Raw genomic sequence first — 8788 nt, 5'->3', positions numbered from 1 at the left:
GTTAAGAATGGAAAATTGATGCATTCGACTTATCAAACAGATACTGCTTATTCCAGATATTCACTTAGTTTTTAAAGAAAAATATATATTCCTACGAATTTAAAAAAGTAATAATTTCCCTCAGACATGATGAGAGTGAAAGTATTTTTTTCATTACAGAGACGCCTTCGATGAAATAAATATAATATATGAATGAAATCATATTAATCTTTGTTGATTGTTTGAAAGAAGGGAAAAATGGAATGCGGTATTCACAGGAATGGTTATGTGATATACTGCTTCCAAGGACTACATTGGTTTAATTATTATTTAGAACAGACTAAAATAGGACATTTTTCATGAGAAACAAGGAACATTGGTTCCTCAGTCTGATTGGCTTAAATAAACATACCCGAAAAACGGACATGATATTTTTCTTCTATTGTTTTTTTTTTTATTTGCAGTTCATTTAAAGGCTTCTTTATTAAGGTCTTTCGTTTCCAACGGAAGACCTTCTACTGATTCTGATGATTAAGATTATTCTTATTATTCTTTTTTTTTCTTCCTTGACGCCAACTTTGATGCTTCATATCTTCTTTCTTCCTGAACGGATTTTTTTCAAATTTTCAGAAGTTTTAGATTTTTATAAACCCTTTTAGAATATTGTTTCACAATTCGGAAATTACCTTCTATTAACGAGTTATTCCCCTTTGATTGAATTTTTCATACCTCTGTATTCCAGACAAAGGCTCAGAAGAGGTAATAATTGGAGCACAAAACCCTTTGAAATTGTGAAGAGGAAGCATTGAAGTTGTGCACATCACTTTATGTTTTTTGATTTCTGCATTAAAAATGGCGCAAGAGAGGGGTCAAATGTTAGAACGCGGAAAACAGCAAAAAAAAGTGACATATTTTACTTGATATCTTGAAAACTAAAAATATTTTGTTAAGACATGTTGAATAAAAGTTGTGCATAATTGCAAGATGTTTCATTTGATATCATTCAAAAGGGGCTGGCCCCTAAAATTAGGGATCTAGGGGCCTTGAAATTTTTTGCTTTATAACTCAAAAACGTTAAATATTTCAATCTGGATTTTACGGACAAAATTTTTCTTTTACACCTTTTTGATCTGATGAAAATGTTGTTTTGTTCGAATATACCAGGGGTATTGCATAATACGTAGTAAAAAACAGGACAGGTAAACAGGTAATGTTTCCATTCGGCAAGTAAATCAGACCTCTTGATGTGTATAACTTAAACAAACTTGCTATAAATAATATACCTTACGGTATTTATTGTACATTTTCCTCTAAATAAGTTTTTTTAATGTGCTTTATAGTTAACTATTTAATTATAATTATCTATTACAACTAGTCTTTTCTTCTTTTTTTAAAATTAGTTTTATACTGTTAAAAAACGGAGGATATGAAATCATTCTTTCTACGTTTATTATTACAGTAACTATATATTAAGTAATTTTAAACTTTAAGCATCGAATAATTCACGATCGTTTACTGTATGCATCATACGATCTCCATGTTCACTCGTTCACTCGATATTAACAGTTATGTAACCTAACGCGCGATCCCACGCTGCCGATCGAGGTCACCAGTGTACAAGCTACCTGTGGACATAAACAAAGCAAGTGCATATATCTGTGATCGCGTTTAAGATCCATTGTGTACAAAGAACCATTAATTAATGAATTTAAATCATATCGAATCTATAAATTACTTCGCCCATCTTTTATTTAATCTTCAAGTCACTTCCAAACACTGGTGCATAAAATCATTTTCTATTTTATTCGCTTTCTTGAACTATACAATTCAAAACTAAAAAAAAAGTATTTCTCTATCCCGTGTTATTGTACTTCATTTCATTTGTAATTGAAAAGGGGCCTTGGCAAATAATTTGCATTTAGTGGTGGAAGTCTTGAGATACTTAAAATACAATTTACGCATTATTTTTACCATCGGTCTCTTGTTTTTCAATTTAATATTTTTATTTAACACTGCATGAAAAGTCGGGTTTAATTTTACCTTAAATACGATTTAAATGCTGCGATTATTTAATGTTTAAATGCATCATATAACATATTGTGGGATCGTAAATGTAAGAAAACAATTAGCATTTAATACGAGTTTAATGAAAAATTAAAAGAACAAATTTAATAAAGTTTGGAAAATTGTAAACCTACTAATACGTTCGGATTTAAGTCTGCCGTAAACAAATATTATACCTCTAATATACAAAACATATAATTCTTATTAAACATGCCAATAAAATAAAGTTTTATGGTCATGTTAAATTTGTTCGTTTAATGATATTTAACGTAGATCTTTACCTCATTATTTTTTGTTAAATTCACACTTTACTTTATAATACTTCCAAAAATTAAGTTATATACGGAAAATTGTAAACTTACTAATACGTCCAAATTTTAATCTTTCATAAACTAATATTAAATCTCTTGTATATGTGATGAAAATGTACGGATTAAACCTTTCCATATCATTAAGATTTAAGGTTGTATTTGATGAAATTTAATACATGTATCATTATATTATTGCATATTATTTTAATTTTATATTTATTCCATCAATAATTTGCATGGTTTACAATTGTTGGTTTTGACAAGTATTTTACAATCATACACAAATCAATTTCTCATTCAATTTTATTAGATGTTGTCTCATTGGTGTACAAACAATCATTATGAGTTCTAACAAAGTACAAGATATTTCAAATTTATGTCTAAATGTCAGAATTTAAAAATTTACAATCATGATTGTAGCTCAATTATAATGGAGTAAATTTTTACATACTAGTAGTAAGTAATAAACTGAAGTAATTATAAATAATTTAATTAAAGAATAGAATTGTGTGTAAAATTCAAATCCGCAATAAATCATAACACAACAGGTCAAAAATGTAGTCACTCTGGACTCCAAAAGACTGCAAAATCTGTGACTGAAACTGACCCTATTAAAACTGCTGTATGGGTTGTAAATGGCATTTCAATTTCCGACAAAAAATTATATCATACTTTGCATAAAAAGAATAAAAATTGCCAATAAAAGTTGTCCAATCTTTTTACATGTACATTTAATAAGACACACTAAGCCACTGACAGAGAAGCCTCACTCGCCCACAAGCAACAGCAAAAGGATCGGTCAGAGACACCACCTTTCTCTTACTTGGGTATCAAGATCTGCAACTTACTGCCAGCAAAGCTCTTTCAGACCACCCTTTTATTGTTTCCCAAGTATTTCCACAATAGATGTCCATGCACTAATTATTCAACTTCAACTTGTAAAATACTTAATGTTGACTGTGAAAAATACAATACCCAAAAAAATCTTTTATATCATTTGGTTATGTCAATTCAAATTAAGGAAAAAGTATCACAATTACACAAAACAGCAGCAGCTTAAATTTGTTTCCAATACATTTAGCCCATTTCTGTTCCAACTGCTAGGTTTATTGCTTGATGAAATATTGTAACTTAACATATCCCCATTAAATCAACTTTACATTGGAATGCCAGACATTTCAATAGTGATATTTTTAACTTTGCCTTAAAATATCAAGAATGAGCTCTGAAACATGCACATACAAGTCCTGTATAAACAGATGTACAAGTATATTTAGCAATTTTTTTAAGCCTTAATTACAATTCTATTTTAATGGAAAAGATTCTCGTCATAAGCTCTTTTACTTCAAATGGAAGGAAACAAATCAATATTTTACTCTTGCAATTCTCATTACTCTTGCAATATTAATTGTAATATTTATTAAAATCACAATTCACCCCTTTTTTACTCAGAAATGTATTTACCTCATTTACCTATTCTATTTTTTACATCTATGACTCACTAAGCCACTGACAGAGAAGCCTCACTCGCCCACAAGCAAGAGCAAAAGGATCGGTCAGAGATGCCACCTTTCTCTTACTTGGGTATCAAGATCTGCAACTTACTGCCAGCAAAACTTTTTCAGACTACCCTTGATTGTCTTATTTTTTTCCACAATAATGTCCATGCACTTATATTTAAGTCAGACTTGTACATATATGTAATATATAAATCAAGATTAAAGTGCATGATTGCATACAGTACTACACAATAAACCAATAAATGTTTAAACAATAAAAAAACATATCAGTTTTAATCTGTAATCAAGCATCAGAAAAACTTTCACTGTCAAAAATACAACACTAGGTATATTTTTCTTATCTAACATTGAATGTGTCAATTAAAAATAAGTAAAAAGAGCATCACATTTGTGCAAAACAAAGCAACTCAGATATTTCATCTCTAATAGCCCATCTCTGTTTAATTACTACATCCATAGGTTTGACTCTTTTAGATTCTTTACTTGTCCTAGTTCTTCTTATGCTCTGCCTTTTAGAGTTCTTTGAATTGAGAGTGGCACTTTTGGTGTCCTGTTCTTTGAAGACTTTCTAACAATCATCAAAACGACACTTCGGTTTTCTAATTTCATAGATGGTATCATCTTTAGAATCATTTTCTGTACTATGAAGACGCAATCAATATTTAAATCTGCTTCTTCCTGCTTTTTCTCCTCTTCTTGCCAAGAAGTTTTCAGCTCTGGAGAAGCACATCTAGCTCCTAATTTCTACAACAAACATAAAAATGAATACCCATTTGCCTATATATATACATATTATATGTGTGCTTCCGGATTTATGCAATTGCATATATAAACTAGTACACAAAATCTGAGTTGATTGTAAAATTATCAATTGATCTAGAGGAAACACAGCTCAATTTTAATTAATTAAAAAATTTACAGAAGACCACAAAAGACTATGCCATTTTTTCAAGTCTGGGTAATAAAGACAGATACTTATCTATAATTTCAGGCCAGCGAGCTACAGATTTTGAAGCTTGTGTTGATATACATGTAAATTGGGGACTAATGATTTTTTTTCGCCATCTTTTTTTTTTAGCATTTTACCATTATGTTTACCTGCTTGACATTGAACATGTTGAGGTGCCCTTTTCTCTGTTCCTCCATCCTAATTCTTTCATTTAGCAGCAAGATACTATGGATAAGGTAAAAAGCTGTAACAAACAAAATATGAAAAATCAATAACAGGTATGGCTCTCCGTAGAAAGAATATACAAAAAGGAGAAAAAATATACAAACAGGGTATACTTAAGACTAACATGACTAATGCAAGAAAATAACATTTTTCACAATGAAAAGATTCTGTGTCATCTAGTTAAGTGAATTACATAAAAAAACATATTATTATATGTATATATCAAATTTATAGATGACAAATTATGACCTAAAATATACATAATGGTACCGTAGTCTGAGCACATTGAATTTGAAGATTTACAAAGTTTACGAAAATGCAAAGAATAGCATTTACAGCATTTAACATATTAAGACATACATATCTATAGTTTCACACCAGCTAGCTACAGATTTTGTGGAAGTACATGTAAATTGGGGACTGGTGACTTTTTGTCATCTTTTTTTTTTTTTTAGCAATTTACGATTGTATTCACCTGCTTGACCTTCAATATGTTGAGATGCGCAGCCCTTTTCTTCGTGTTCCTCCACGACATTTTATTCAATTTAGCAGAAAGATACTATGGATAAAAAAAATATAAAAAATTTAAAGCAGGTATGGCATCACGTAGAAAAAATAAACAAACAGATGTATTTATAATTAGAGCAAGTAGATAACATTCATACAATAATAAAATCCTTAAACTTTGTGATCTTGTTCTGCGAATTATTTCTAAAACATATTATATGATATGTATTAGATCAAATTTAGAGACGACAAAACATGATATACATGTAAAAATGGATGTACATACTCGGAACACATGGAATTTAAGAGTATACAAAAATGCAAAGGTTAGCATCTACAACATTTAACATGCAAGTTATTGGGATGATGAGCAAGTGAATTAACATAAAAAAAACATATTAACAACTTACACTGTAGATAGCAGGGTTTTTTTTAAGTGGACAGCAAATGCAAAGTACCAGTAAATGGTGGCAATCCCATACACAAAGTCGTACCACAAATGATTAGTTCGTACCTCATACTGGGTAGCCAAATATCTGGTCAAGTCACTTTCAGAAGGATGGCTCTGCAAGTTCAATGTTGATCATTCCCATAGCACTTCAATATTTTCTGGCACAATTTCTGAAGGAAAAGATGTATCTTGCAGGGTTACTTGTTCAAAGTAGGATTAATTCTGATGAATGTAATAAAAATTTGAAAAGTTTATAGATGACAGACGAATACCAGACACAGATCAGAAAACTCGCTCTCGTCTTAAAATGGCTCAGGTGAGCTGAAAAAATTAATTCATGTGATTTTATTGATCTTATCAGAAAATTTAAGACATCTTACCTTCGTTTTAATCTTTATACTGCTTTTGTCATTTCTTATTATCATTTGGATTCCTGTAAATAATGCATGCATAATTGTGCATCATAGAATATATGATAGCTATTTTTAATAATCATGCTTAAGTATTTAACGCAAGAAAAATTATGCATAGCACAGAATCCATTGCTATTGTATTTTTAGGATAAGGAATTAAGAATATAACCCTCGTCTTGGTTACTTGGTATATAGCATTTCAAGTTGTTGCAATATTTTTTATAGTCTCATGCTAAAAGATACAAGTTAATAAAAACATTGTTAGGCTATTTGTGTTAATTGAAAATTTGAGCTGCGTGGTTCTCACCATTTTCACAAGCTGTCTATAGCCGGCGCTGTGGGGAATCGTCTCAGGCACAGTCCACTGCAGCTATTAACATGATTAAATAATCAAAATAAGTACTGAATATGATTTTGAGTATGCATTAAGAAATAAATATATATTTTATTACATTGTACAACATACTCTGTAAATGCTGAACAGAGGAACACTAAAATTATAGTACCAATCCCAAACGAGGAAATTCTGGTTAAAATCCATCTTTATGAGATGTTTAAAAGTGTTAAATAATTATTACAAATTTTAAATAACGCTTGCCCAAACGTTTTTACTGCCAGGCATTTTATGTGTAGTGTCCAGAACAGTAACATTATCAGTAGCAGATGCAATTATTCATTCAAGGACAACATGATAAAATTTTGTACATTGTAACTTGTTCCTACCGCTATACAGTGTCGTAAATGTCTTCATCTTCTGTTAAAACAGAAATTCCATCCAAAGTTAATCATGCTTCTCCTTTTCGCGTAACTCTCTTTCGCCCCTTCCACATATACAACATCATGATCAAGTTCAACATGGCTGCGTGGAACCCTCCAAAAATTGAATTTCGGCGCGGTGTGTTGTTTATAAATTAATTGCTTTTCGAGCCCGACTTCGATCCCGATGTAATTGTACTACAGTAGTAGTCGATAGAGAGAAAAACTAAGTTATATTCCACAGTTTTGAAAAATCTACATAAGGGTTAAATAATTAAAAATGAGAAATGAATAAATTAAAATAGATAGGGTGCCTAAATATTTTTTTTTTCAAAAATGTTTCAACATAAGTTTACATTAGGTATAAAGAATTATTTATGACATATTCAAAATACCGAAAATATACTTAAACTTTAAGTATAAGCATCTTTACTTTTACTTGTCGATATTCTTATACGAAACGTATAATCTTCTTAATTAAACTATATTATTCTCGACGTATTTTGCATTAAATATGATTATACTTATTTGAAAACTGTAGTTAATTATATGGCAATATATCTCATGTAAAATCTACCGTTATACATAAATTAAATTCAATACAAGAAATTTACTGGAGTAAACGAATTTATTAAATTATATTAAACGCGAGTTTTCTTGCAGTGTAATAGTAAATTAACTTTATACACAAAAAATACTTCAAAACATAATATAATTCACGCCTTTGTATTAGCAAACAGTTTACATCCACCTCTGTCGCATTGTCTCTAAAAGTTTTGCACCCAGTCATCGGTCACACGTGCGTGACCATGGTGACCGCAGAGAGCCGCGGGCATATCGGTGTTAAAAATACATCATGTACTCCGATAGTTATAAATGGAAATTGGCTTTGAAATCATGTCGACTCTTTCATATTATTTTATTTCACTCTATCTCATGCTTGTTTTAATCAATCGTAACCGCTTGTGCATTTATTAATTACAAGTTTTATACCTCATGACACATGCATGATAATTGTAATTGTAACCTTAAAATGTTATTGTTTTCGTCGAATACACAGAATATTTCAATTGCACGATTTTACGGGTACAAGCTTGTACATGTAAGTTTAATTATATATCCCGGGCTTTCAGAATACGATTTTAGAAAAATTAGAAAAAATCATTTCTGTCTCTTAATCATCATCTCTACTATAAAACATTAATTAAATTCTTTTCTTACTTATTGTATTTCTGTGTATTTGAGGTACATGTGCTTAAATTTTGGTTCGCTCTGATATTGGGTAATTCTAATAACGGTAATATTAACCTCCTTCTGGTCAGTCATTGTTAATCTTCTGAGCCGAGAATGTCAATCGGTTGATTTGTTTAGGTATGTGTGTACTGGATTCTCAATATATCGCAGGTTTCATTGTATCGCGATATCTTGCAAAAATTCGAATACATACCATGCATACTACATACATTTTTTTTGTTGATTGACAATGTGTATGTTGTCTGAATGTTTACTTTTTTGGATGATTAAAAAGTATCGACCGTCCGTTTGAAAAAAAAATTCAAATAAAACGTAATTTACAGATTTCTAGTCCCGTTTTTATTATATTTAGACAAATA

The 8788-nt window shown here is 30.2% G+C and overlaps 1 long non-coding RNA gene across 1 annotated transcript; it reads right to left on the bottom strand.

Moving 5' to 3' along the window:
- Nucleotides 1-2931: 2931 nt before the first annotated feature.
- On the bottom strand, nt 2932-6440 carry LOC134243550 (uncharacterized). The gene is made up of 5 exons (XR_009987059.1): nt 6387-6440; nt 6070-6176; nt 5524-5607; nt 4973-5067; nt 2932-4618 (listed from the first exon to the last, which is right to left on the bottom strand). It is a non-coding gene; the product is annotated as an uncharacterized LOC134243550 (long non-coding RNA).
- Nucleotides 6441-8788: the final 2348 nt, after the last annotated feature.

Source organism: Saccostrea cucullata, unplaced genomic scaffold, assembly GCF_032062105.1.
Source record: "Saccostrea cucullata isolate Sc308-1 unplaced genomic scaffold, CSIRO_AGI_Scuc_v1 ctg5667, whole genome shotgun sequence".
Classification (NCBI taxonomy): Eukaryota; Metazoa; Mollusca; class Bivalvia; order Ostreida; family Ostreidae; genus Saccostrea; species Saccostrea cuccullata.
Note: the sequence above shows the minus strand (reverse complement) of the source record. Positions and strands in the feature narration are given on the sequence as shown.